Source organism: Myxocyprinus asiaticus, chromosome 19, assembly GCF_019703515.2.
Source record: "Myxocyprinus asiaticus isolate MX2 ecotype Aquarium Trade chromosome 19, UBuf_Myxa_2, whole genome shotgun sequence".
Classification (NCBI taxonomy): domain Eukaryota; kingdom Metazoa; phylum Chordata; class Actinopteri; order Cypriniformes; family Catostomidae; genus Myxocyprinus; species Myxocyprinus asiaticus.
The window spans coordinates 47,871,796-47,884,233 of NC_059362.1; the positions used below are offsets into that span (position 1 = coordinate 47,871,796).

General features: G+C 38.5%; 1 protein-coding gene across 3 annotated transcripts in view; it reads left to right on the forward strand.

Annotated features, from left to right (window-relative positions):
- The window catches only part of LOC127409695 (CLOCK-interacting pacemaker-like), a 287,186-nt gene that overhangs the window by 73,931 nt on the left and 200,817 nt on the right, over positions 1 to 12,438 (forward strand). Inside the window, exon 5 of one of the 3 annotated variants that reach the window (XR_007892025.1) lies at positions 123 to 443. The exons of the other annotated variants lie outside the window; for them this stretch is intronic. The gene's annotated coding sequence lies outside the window, so the exon portion shown is untranslated. Of the gene's footprint in view, positions 1 to 122; positions 444 to 12,438 lie in introns of those variants that run through there. 3 annotated transcript variants of the gene reach the window in all.

Here is a 12,438-nt window from a genome sequence, read left to right on the forward strand (position 1 = left end):
AGCGAGTAATAGCTAAGTATATGTCTTTAACAATTATTTGTTGCTTATATGCCACGTTTTCGCTTATAACTTTACGAAACATAAACAGAACATAAAATATCACATATCATTATTTAGAGGAGGTGATTATCTTTCAAACGAGCCCACACACAAGATAATCAGATGTATAGATCATTAGATAATCCACATGAAGCACAATGTTACATATGACCACCAGGAGATGGCGCCAAATACATGACACAGACTCAATGATGACTCAAATGACACAGAATGAAACTCATTCTGTGAAATCTCATTACTAAAATCATGTCTGCATGCTATGCAAACCTTTAGTCATTGTTGTGTTTGCATGTGTAATTAGTTCTTATGTACAATTATTATGTTTTATTGGTTTGGAGATGTTTTTGGACACTATGATAAATTATTTTTGTCATGTTATAACTTTTGATTGCTTTGATGTATCAACCAAATTTTTTCTCAGATACATGATTGGTCACAAAACAAAAGCAGTTTTTCTGAGCCACTTTTTTTACACCCAGAGATATATAATGTCAAATCAGAAATCAGAAAAATTTGTGTGAGTCTCAGAATGTATCATAATCTTTATCAATATTTTTTTTTTTTTCAATTTAAACTTAGCTTTCCTGAAAGCACTCCCATCTTTCATTGGCTGAACAAACAAATAGACCCGCCCCCAACTCACGCCACTGCTTGAGTCAGTGTTGTTGTGTTTGGCAGTTGGGCCGCTCATATGAACGGAACAATATTTTTATAACGCAACATTGTTTACAGTTTTCAATTAAATCAACAAACGAATGGCTTACTCTGCATATTAAGGTGGGATAGGAGAACATTTTAACACATCAGCTTTAAGCCTGATTCTCAATAAAGTTTAAAAAATCATGCATTTTCTGAAAATAGGTGTATTTTGATATATCGTGCTTCTCAGGTAAATGTATCTCGTTAAAAAAAAAAAAGTGAAAATGTTATAGAAAACAGTTGACACTGCAACTTCAAGGTGACAGACAATAAATGCAAATGCAAAAATGGCCCTTTGGACCAGATAAAGTGAAGTTGTGATCAGAAATGAGAGCTGGCTGAAGCAGAATATCTCAGTGAAAATCCTCCAGCAGTTGCGGCTGTGTAATTATTTTTAGAAGTGTTAATCCTCATGTTCATCTGGAGTGATCACTAACACATCTCGGCTCTGTGAGATCTGTGTGTGTTCAAAGAAACAGCAAGAAGAGCAGTTTATTCCCAAGAGTTCTTCTACTGAGTCAAACCGCCCTCACATTTCACTCCAGGAAGAGCATTTGCTTTTTCAACACTTCAGGTTAAAGACTAAAGGTCTTAAGAAAAACAGCTTAAAACGACAACGATCATTAATGTTACCGTGATCTTTGCGAGCCCGTTTCACCACATTTACGACAGTGTTTGTCATGCTTGCAGAGAGATACGAGATACATCATGAAATGAGTAACAGAATAGAAATGAGCCACCGATGGCCGTGATATCAATTAAAGATTAATTAATTCATGCCCATGAGGACGGTGAGTCTTCTCGTTATCGATATTAAAACACCGCAGCATTTCTTGAGTTAGTCCTGAAGGGTCACATGAATAAAAGATGGTCTTTGTGAAAAGGGCATATCTTAAAATTGAACGAGGAGAGGTTTGTCAGTGTTTTCTGTGGGTCATTGAGAATAACTGTTAATTTCAGTCACATTTGTCATTTTATAACATCTAAATTATTCTATGAACAAATGAATATCCATTGTGATTGGATCAGTCAATGTGAGCTCACTTTGAACGTTTAATAACAAATCTATTCACTCCACTGAAGAAACAATGTGTTTAATACGGGCCTTTAACACCTGCAACAGGAAATACTCTCCTGTCACTTATTGGACAGTTATTAAAAAACTTTAGATGTAATCACCTTGAACAAAACTGAAAATGACAAATAAGTATTTTGTCTCGAAATAAATGTGATAATATCAGAGATTTTCATTATATACATAAATGTGCAACATTTTAAAAAAAATATAGAAAATTAGATCAAATTGATCAAACTTTAAACACCACACACACAGATCTCATGGATCAGGAATATTCTGCAGTGCATTGGGACAAACCGGTGTTTAGGAAAGTACTGTGGTAGATTTTGTTGCTATTTAGTGTTTTGGGAGAAAATAAAATCAAAGGTGCCTTTAGCCCCGTTGTACTCTACTGTTAGCATTGACACTGTTAGCATTAAATGTATTACCTTAAAATACATTATTATAATTATGGCAGCTTTGTCTTCACATTCTTCAACATTTTAACCTCCTGAGACCCGAGTGTGACTGCTGTGTGCATTTATCATTCCCCTTTTTGATTTGTAACTAGTAGCACCTAATAAACATGCAAAACAAAATAAAAAAAATAAAATAAAATCTATAGCAAATAGTTTTCCTAAAATAGGATGCTCCCTTTTTAGTGAATGACTTAACCTCCAGTGTGCTGTCTGTCTGCACTGGTCTCAGAACAGTTTGAAATGCACCTTATTTTCATCCTAACTCCATATAAAGCCTCTGAAAGACACATTATTCAGTTTTTGTATGAACTCATTTATTCTCAGTGTGATAATGTACAGTGAATATAAGAATGCATTTATTAATGTTAATGAAGAGAATCATATTGTACAGTGATAACAAAATAAAATATAACAAAATGTATATTTAAATGAAATGAAATTACCCACAGATTATTCAAAATAAAAAATAAATAAAAATTTGTTGAGGGAATAATGTCCCAAAATCCACATATGTGGACATCATGTTTATCAGTGTGCTGACACGTGAAAAATGAACAGATTTTTTAAAGCGGCATATCAAACGAAACAAGAGACTCTCCTCTTTACAACCCAACAGGTTTAGATGAACAAACTTAAAGAGATTTCTTAGCAGAGGCACTTTTGTTGGCGCTCCACAGAAATCGATGTCATGTTGTGTCACGTGACTCATGCGCCAGACGTTTAACCCTTAAATGCCAATCTAGAGTCTTGTGAACAGTATTCAGTCGGGTTAAATTAAAGTATACGTTGTGTATAGCGATACCAAAATACAACGTCCACGTATGTGGACAAGGGGTCGCATGAGGTTAAACAAATGCAAAAGTCAAAATAAAACCGCCACAAACTTCTTTCGTAGTGCAACGGATTGTGGATAATATTAACCCAAAAGCACATGTATAATAAACACAATGTAAAGATAGTCATTTTTATATAATTATGTTCCTGTTTTTGACCTTGTTTCCAGTATTAGCTCCATCAAGACCCTTATTAGAGCTTAAATTGTTCTTATACAATAATATTCCCTTCACAAAACTTACAGTGGCTGGATATTCACTCACAGCTTACATCAAAATATGAAGTACTTCAGCACTTTTACTAACAATGGCACACTTACAGTCAACATAAAACTGCCATCCTTAAACGACTTTACTTTTAAAATGTGACACTTGAGTGAAACAGGAGGATAAATGAAGGGCGGGACTTGATTTTATGGTGTAAAGTGTCTCTGTAAGTTATTACATTTTGATTAAAGATTATGAAGACAAACTTCTTTTTCTTTTGAATCGTTCACAATGAGACCAGGAACCTGTATTGAGAAAGTTCATTTTGATTTCATGTTGACTAAAAAGACTTGAGAGTGATCCTTAATGTTTATACTTTCACTACACCATCAGACTGTCACTTTATATTATTCATGACCCAATTAACTGCCTACGACGAGGACGTGACTGATTCTAGAGAACATATACCTGTGCAGAGGAATTATAAACAAAGAATTATAATATGCACAGAAGCATCTGCATTATTAATAAAGGAAAATGTGCTTTGAATGAACATCCTTGTTAATATTGAATGTGATTACTCGTTCTGGGAATGTGCCCTCAGAAATACAAAGTGACACAGCGGAAAGTTAAATAATGCGGGCTTGACGAAACTTTGGACTCGACCGAACACGGTCTGTTCTGGACCTCCTGTGAGACCATCAATATGACATGAATTGATGAATTAAAACAGCAGAATTAATGTAATAACACACTACAGTGAAGTCTGGATAGTTTGGGGTCGATACTCAGAGCACCATATTGACATGATAATGTACACTTACTTTAGTCTTTAATGTATATACTTTATGCCTTTGCTGAGTAATGTAAAGTGCCTATAGAGTACTTATGACCTTTGACATCATTCCTTGACATGAAAAGCTCTGTAAGCCAGATCAGCACAAAAATCAAATTAATTTATGATCTGAAAATATACAACTGGAAATAAATAAATGCAAATTATTCAGCCAGATGTTAAAGGACAGCCAAAAACTTCTGTCATCATTTACTCACCCTCATGTTGTTCCAAACCCATATGGCTTCTTTTCGTCTGTGGATGTTCACGCTGCACTCAGTTTTGGGAGACAATTGTGTGCAGATTTATAGTCACCTTTGTAATGATAAACATCAGCAAGCTTTTATGTGTGTTCAATGTCTTGGAAACATCCTGCTTTATATGATATTCTCTAAGAATCTCGTCTAGGATCTGTTCTGAATGTTTCTCGATGTTGTGTTTCAGTGTAGAAGCTCACAGACGCAGCAGTATTTATTCCTGAAATAAAGTAATACTCTAGTAACATAATTATAATTTATCACATACTTATACAATTCAGAGGGAATTTAGGTGTTTCGAAGCAAGTGGCAAAATTCTTTATAAATACAGTATATTTATTTTCTGTTTTATTTAAATTATATTTTAGCCAAATATCTTAATTTAATTTTACTTACTGCAGAGAATGGAGTGTTTGGAAAAAATATTAATTAAATACATAACACAAAGTAGAGGTAGAGCGATATATCGGTTTTACCGATTAATCGGTGCCGATAGTTGCTTTTTGGAACTATCGGTTATCGGCAAAATCTATGTCGACTGTTGCCAATAGTTTTTTTATAATTTCGTAATTTCAAAATAAGAGTCCCCGGTGTGTTTCGGGCTCGTTTATTCCCACATTATGCACTGAATCTTAATTTTTTTTCTGGTTATTATTGGGATTTTGGACGAACAATAAACTGCATCTGGGATTTTATTCATTTTGGACTCTTTGGAAATTTTTTGACATTTTATAAATCGATTCGCCAATTAATCGGTTATCGGCCTTTCACACCACCTTAGTTATCAGTATCGGCAAAATCCACTATCGGTCGACCTCTAACACAAATTTTTTTATACAAATAATAGACACCGTAAATAGTATTTCAGTTGTTTTCCAAAGATGATACTGACATTTAGTCAGCGTAAAGTCTGGTTCACATTACAGTTTATTCTGGCCAAGAACTGCCCACTTAAAGCAGGAAGTGACTAACATGTTTAGTGACTAGCCACAGTTTGTTTTGGTTCCATGTGCCGTTTAGAGGCGGATTTATCGAAAATAGGTTAAACCACAATAATCAGAATAAAATCCAAAAATAATAATTACAGATTATTTCACAGACATAACTGAAAATAAAGTGAAATATTCACTTCTGCCAGTGATTATCTAGTTTAAGTGCCTAAAAAAAAAAAAAATGTTTTTGTCAAATTCAGTCGCTATAGCTCCTAAATACTCCATAACATATTTATAGGACATACTGTATAGCACTGACCTTGTAGATCCATAGAAACACAGTGGAGCTAAAGCCACAAATCTTACCACTTTAAAATCCATTTTCCAAGACCATACCATGTGATAATGGCCACATATAGCATCAGCACCATGAATGCAGAATGTAAACATGACAAATTACACATTATCTAATGCATTTATCTTCCAATCATAATCATGTTGTTATAACAGTGTCTTTTACTGTTAACATGTGGTTTCCATTCACAGAACGAGGCAGAAAGCAGATTATTTATATATGGCATGTGTGCCGCCATGGTGACTGTGGGGATCAAACCAGCAACCTTCTGCTTACCACTTCTGTGCTTTAGCCCACTACACCACCACCACTTCCATGGAAAATGGACAGATGGAAAAATTATAGACAAACCATATAATTTTGTTATCGTCTATTTATTTGCAACATGTTATCATCAGTCAATTCATTAGTTTTATGCTTTATACAGAGTTTATAAGGCTAATATCCTTATATACTATGGTAAGACTCTGTCATGTGGGCACTGAGGTAGACATGATGTCATAACTGTCGTGTTCTATACGACCATATTTAGAAAGAGAACTGAACTTTAGCACCTTCTAGAATCCTGGAGGAACAGATTTCACGATATGAAAGTATTAGGGCGCATCCGGGCTTTATATCATGGAAAATGGACATGAGTATTTTTCTTTATGAAGTAAACATACAGTATGAGAATCCATCAATATTTCTGTAAATGTGCACACATTAGGACTACATTTTCTCTTGTAGTTTGTTCACTGAATGGGAGTTTACATCATTGAATAGGTATGTGCGTCTTTATAACGGTTTCTTTTTCATAACTCTTGCTTTGATGTTTTGATATGTTGACGTAAATGAAGAAATAACTCTCGCAGTAACATTACTGAAACAGTGGAAAAATATCAAAGCTGGAGTATTATACTTTTCTAGTGACGTATAGTTTTTCACGATTAAATAAGAATTGTATGGATATAACAGTTAGTTCCAGTCCTCGAGTCTGATTGTCCAAAAGTGCTGATGTCTCAGAAGAGCAGCACTCGGACACTTTACTGTTTGTATCACTCTGCCTGTGTTCAAACCATTCCAAACTAATGTGTAAGAGCAGCAGGTGTCGACAAAAGACCGTCTTGTGTGTGCTATGAGCAAGTCGAGCTGATGTTGACAAACTGTGTTGTTAGTCAGTGCACAAATTCCTTTGAAGACACCCGGAATTGTCTCTCACTCCACAATCGCTCGGATTACTACTACACTATAGCTGAGAAATAGGGTTAAACTAACAGCTTCAGCATTACTGCCGATCACAGCTGAGAGTCGCGACAGAGTCGCTCAGGGCGTCGAGTTGGGAGAAGACGTACATTTTCAGCACGGCAGAGGAGAGAACGTGAGTGAAATACTCGTAGGATAATTCCAATGGCAGGTATGGCAGCATCACTCCACGATCGGAGCGGATTACTATCACACTACAGCTGAGGAATACAGTTAAACTAAAAGATGCAGGTAATCACAGGCACAGTAACTTACTCAAACACACACACACGTCCTTGTTTCTCCAATTACTTGTTAGAAACAGCCCAAGCTGTCGTTACTAGTTCTAAAGTGTGGTTTTCGAATTAGTAACGGAGGCTTGGGCGCATCTTTCAAACTAGCAATGGCAGATCCTGTGGGGTAGGAAAGTATTCACACATACAAGTGTTTTTTTGGGGGGACTGTTCTTAGTTTTTCCCTACTTATTTATTTAATTGTTTGTTGAACTTTTGTATAAAAGCAATATCACACTCACAATCATGCTGTATTGTCCATCTATCAGCACAGCTGTGATTATCTACAGCCCTCATGATGAACAATACAGCATGATTGCAAGTGTGATATTGCTTTAACAACATGCAGTTAATGTAGGTCGTGAGGCAGTCTGCGATACCTGCATGGAAAGGGGCAAGATTTTGTTTCCTGGGGGAGAAAAAGATCGGCCGCAGAAATGCAGCCAGAAAAGGGGAAGGAGAGCCGGCGTTCTCATCAGACTACAACGTCGTGCAAATCAACTCCCGCTACCCAGTATTCTACTGGCAAATGTTCAGTCTCTGGACAACAAGCTATGCGAACTGACTGCGCAGATCTCTTTCCAACAAGAGACGAGGGACTGTTGCATTATCTGCCTTACAGAAACCTGGATGTCTGCTGAGATTCCAGATTCAGCCATTGAACCCGCGGGGTTCTCCGTGCACCGAGCGGATAGAGTAAAAGACCTCTCAGGTAAAAGCAGAGGTGGTGGTGTATTTTTTATGATCAACAAATCCTGGTGTGATCAGAGGAACGTACATTCTATCAAGTCTTTCTGCTCTTCTGATCAGGAAATTCTCATGCTTCTGTGTCAACCATTCTGGCTACTGAGGGAATTCACAGCGGTCATTATCACAGCTGTGTACATCCCGCCACAAGCCGACACAGACCGGGCACTCAAGGAACTGAATGACAGTATAAGCAAGCAGGAAACCACGCACCCTGAGGCTGCGTTCATTGTGACCGGGGACTTTAACAAAGCCAATTTCAAATCAATCGCACCAAAATATCACCAGCACATTAGTTTCAACACAAAAGCGGACCGGGTTTTGGACCATTGCTACTCTCCCTTCCGGGATGGCTACCAATCCCTCCCCCGCCCACCATTTGGCAAATCGGATCACTCTTCCATTCTGCTTCTGCCCGCTCACAGGCAGAAACTGAAACAGGAAGCACCCGCCCTCAGAACGATCCAGTGCTGGTCGGACCAATCAGACTCTACGCTACAGGACTGGGAGATGTTCCAGTCCGCCTCTGATGACAACATCGAGGTCTACGCTGATACCGTAACATGTTTCATCAGGAAGTGTATAGATGATGTAGTACCGACTAAAACAATACGGATCTACCCTAACCAGAAACCGTGGATTAATAGTGATGAATGCGCGGACCTCCACTTTTAATTCCGGGAACACGGAGGAGCATAAACAAGCCAGTTATGCCCTCCGCAAAACTATCAGAGCAGCCAAACGCCAGTACAGGGACAAGATTGAAGGACAGTTTAACACCACTGACTCTAGAAGCATGTGGCAGATAATAAAAACTCCACTGCCTCTCTCCCGGATGAGATTAATACTTTTTATGCTCGTTTTGAGGAAAATAACACCACCCTCATGGAGAGAGCTCTCGCGGCCAAAGCAGATGTAACTCGATCCTTCCGAAGGGTGAATATCCGTAAAGCCGCAGGTCCAGACGGCATTCCAGGCCGCATCATCAGAGTGTGCGCAAACCAACTGGCTGGTGTTTTTACGGACATTTTCAACCTTTCCCTCTCCTTGTCTGTGGTCCCCACATGCTTAAAAACGTCCACCATTGTGCCTGTACCAAAGCAATCCAAAATAACTTGCTTAAATGACTGGCGTCCTGTTGCTCTGACCCCCATCATCAGTAAATGTTTTGAGAGACTAATCAGAGATTACATCTGCTCTGTGCAGCCTCTCTCTCTTGACCCATTGCAGTTTGCTTACTGATGATGCCATTGCATCTACAATACACACTGCTCTCTCCCACCTGGAAAAAAAGAACACTTATGTGAGAATGCTGTTTGAAGACTACAGGTCAGCATTCAACACCATAGTGCCCTCCAAGCTAGATGAGAAACTCCGGGCTCTGGGCTTAAACAGCTCGCTGTGCAGCTGGATCCTGGACTTCCTGTCAAGCAGACGCCAGGTGGTTAGAATAGGCAGCAACATCTCCTCATCACTGACCCTCAACACTGGAGCCCCGCAGGGCTGTGTTCTCAGCCCACTACTGTATTCCCTGTACACACATGACTGTGTGGCAACACACAGCTCCAATGCCATCATTAAGTTTGCTGATGATATGACGGTGGTAGGTCTGATCACTGACAATAATGAAACAGCCTACAGAGAGGAGGTGCACACTCTTACATGCTGGTGTCAGGAGCACAACCTCTCCCTCAATGTCAGTAAGACCAATGAGCTTGTGGTGGACATCAGGAGAAAAGACAGAGAACACAGTCCCATCACCATCAATGGAGCATCAGTGGAGAGAGTCAGCAGCTTCAAGTTCCTGGGTGTCCACATCACTGAGGAACTCACATGGTCCATCCACACTGAAGTTGTTGTGAAGAAGACTCACCAGCGCCACTTCTTCCTGAAATGGCTGAGGAAGTTTGGAATGAACTCTCACATCCTCACACGGTTCTACACCAGCGCTGTAGAGAGCATCCTGACTGGCTGCATCACCGCCTGGTACGGCAACAGCACCGCCCACAACCGCAAAGCCCTGCAAAGGGTGGTGTGAACTGCCAGACACATCATCGGAGGTGAGCTTCACTCCCTCCAGGACATATATACCAGGCGGTGTGTGAAAAAAGCTCGGAGGATCATCAGAGACTCCAGCCACCCAAGCCATGGGCTGTTCTCACTGCTACCATCAGGCAGGCGGTATCGCAGCATCAGGACCCGCACCATCCGACTACATGACAGCTTCTTCCCCCAAACAGTCAGACTTTTGAACTCTTGATCACTCACAATACATATATCAGCACCGCACTTTATTAGCCTCAGACTGGACTCACATTTTATACTTCTCTTAATAACACACTGGTGACTGAGTGTCAACTGACAGCTGAATGTCAACACAACACTTCACATTTATTTCCACTGATTACATGGGGGATTAAATAAGTCTTCTTATTTTGTGTATACTGTATATTGAATATTATTAGGTGTATATTATGTTGTGTAACAGATGTGTAAACTGTGTTGTGTAAATCAGATGTTTATTGTAATTATCATACAATAATTATGTTGCTTGGAACCGCACCCAAGACTTCCACCCACTGTTGCACTTGTGTATATAGTTGAATGACAATAAAGGGATTTGATTGATTTGATTTAATATGTATAACTAGGTAACTAGGCCAAAAATAAAAATATTAATAACTACATCGGATGTTACAAAGAAAAAACAGAGGAATTCATAACGGGGGCATTTTTACAGTGAATACCTCCTTAATTTCTGACACAGGTGCAAACTGATCTCTGAGAGTTAAAGTTGATTTTCACATTTTCATTATCTCATCTGTAAAAGCATGATACTAACAATGCCAGTGTCATAGACATTAATTCATTTAGCAGATGTTTTATCCTAAAGTGACTTACAAAGGAGTAATACAGCATAAACAACATCATGGGTTTGATCACACATACTGATATACTGTAACTGTGGGGCATGCTGCCTGAGGCAGAGACTAATGTTCACATGACGTCAAATATTTAGTAAATGCCATTTCAGATAGTGATGTCTTTAATCTAATGAGGTATATTATTACATTAAGAGTGGCCTTATTTAATATGTAACATGTTAATGGCTAATATCTGCACAATTAAAGCTGAAGTTCTCTTGTAATCAATAGATGAGCATTGATCTGATCATGCAGGTATATTAGCGCTCTCGTCACCTCTGTGGAATTGAAGTGTATCTGCGTGCAGCGCTGCATGTCTCAGTTACCTTGGCAACACATTTCTGCATGTAAAATCCCATGTGAAATGAAGGCAGCGTTCACAGCAGCTCCATCACATCACCTGCTGTCATCTCCTGAATTCACATGCTTGTACAGATGCAACACAATCCACACACCTAACTAATGCATTTGAGAGGGGTACATTTGCTTTTACCCCAAATAAATCTTCTCAAAACATTCCTATAACATTCTCTGATGTAAATGAGGAGTGTGAAACACACAAACACAGATTATTAAGGTGTTAGCCGCAGCAGGACGCTGGAGTGACAACAGACGCATATAAAGCAGCACATTTGTCTTTGACAGTATAAACAACCATTAAATAATCCACATATACACAAACACATTAGCACCTGTCTTCATTATCTCTTCAACACACACACAGATACACAACATACACACATCTACACTTCTATATCTCTCTCAAACAATTGCAACTTTGATTTCAAGTCACTGTCAGAACACAAATGACACTTTGCATGTATAGAATACAAAATAGTAAGGATTTAGGGCTGGGTGATATACATATTATTCATGATATACAGTAGTTGCGATGATTTTGCTGACGAGTTAAAATTAAGCAATATTGTGAATATCATGATTATTTTAATGTGCTTTTTATCTGTCCATTAAAGGTGCTGTAAGTGATTTTTTTCATGGAAAGGTATGCAAAAAAATGTCCTAATCCCTTAAAAGATATTAATGAAATAAATGTCGTGAGATATCTCACAGGTCTCTGTGACAGCTCTAGACTCTGTAAACAGCAAACAAAAAATGTGTCCGTGGGTCGCGGTCTCTGATGCTTTATGCCTGTCAATCATTTTGCTAATTCTCATAGTATTATAGTTACAGCTAATTATTGAGGCATAATGCCATTTTTATGCCATGTTGTTCATAGCAGTTATCAGTTGAGGGCGCTATTTTGCTGCTGTTGTTTTTAACAACCGTTTCTGCTCGTGTTGGTCTCAATAAAGCTCATTTGGTATCTTTGGAGGGCGGGGCTTTGAAAAGGGGGGCGTGGTAAATCCAACAGCTCAGTCTCGTGGAAGTAGAATGGCTAAAATCGCTTACAGCACCTTTTTTATGCGTATCAGTAGAATAATATCATGATCCTTCAGGGCACCACAATTAATCAAAATATCATCAAAATGGTGAAATGGTCATAACTGATTCTAAAACTGCAAAAGGCTGTGATTT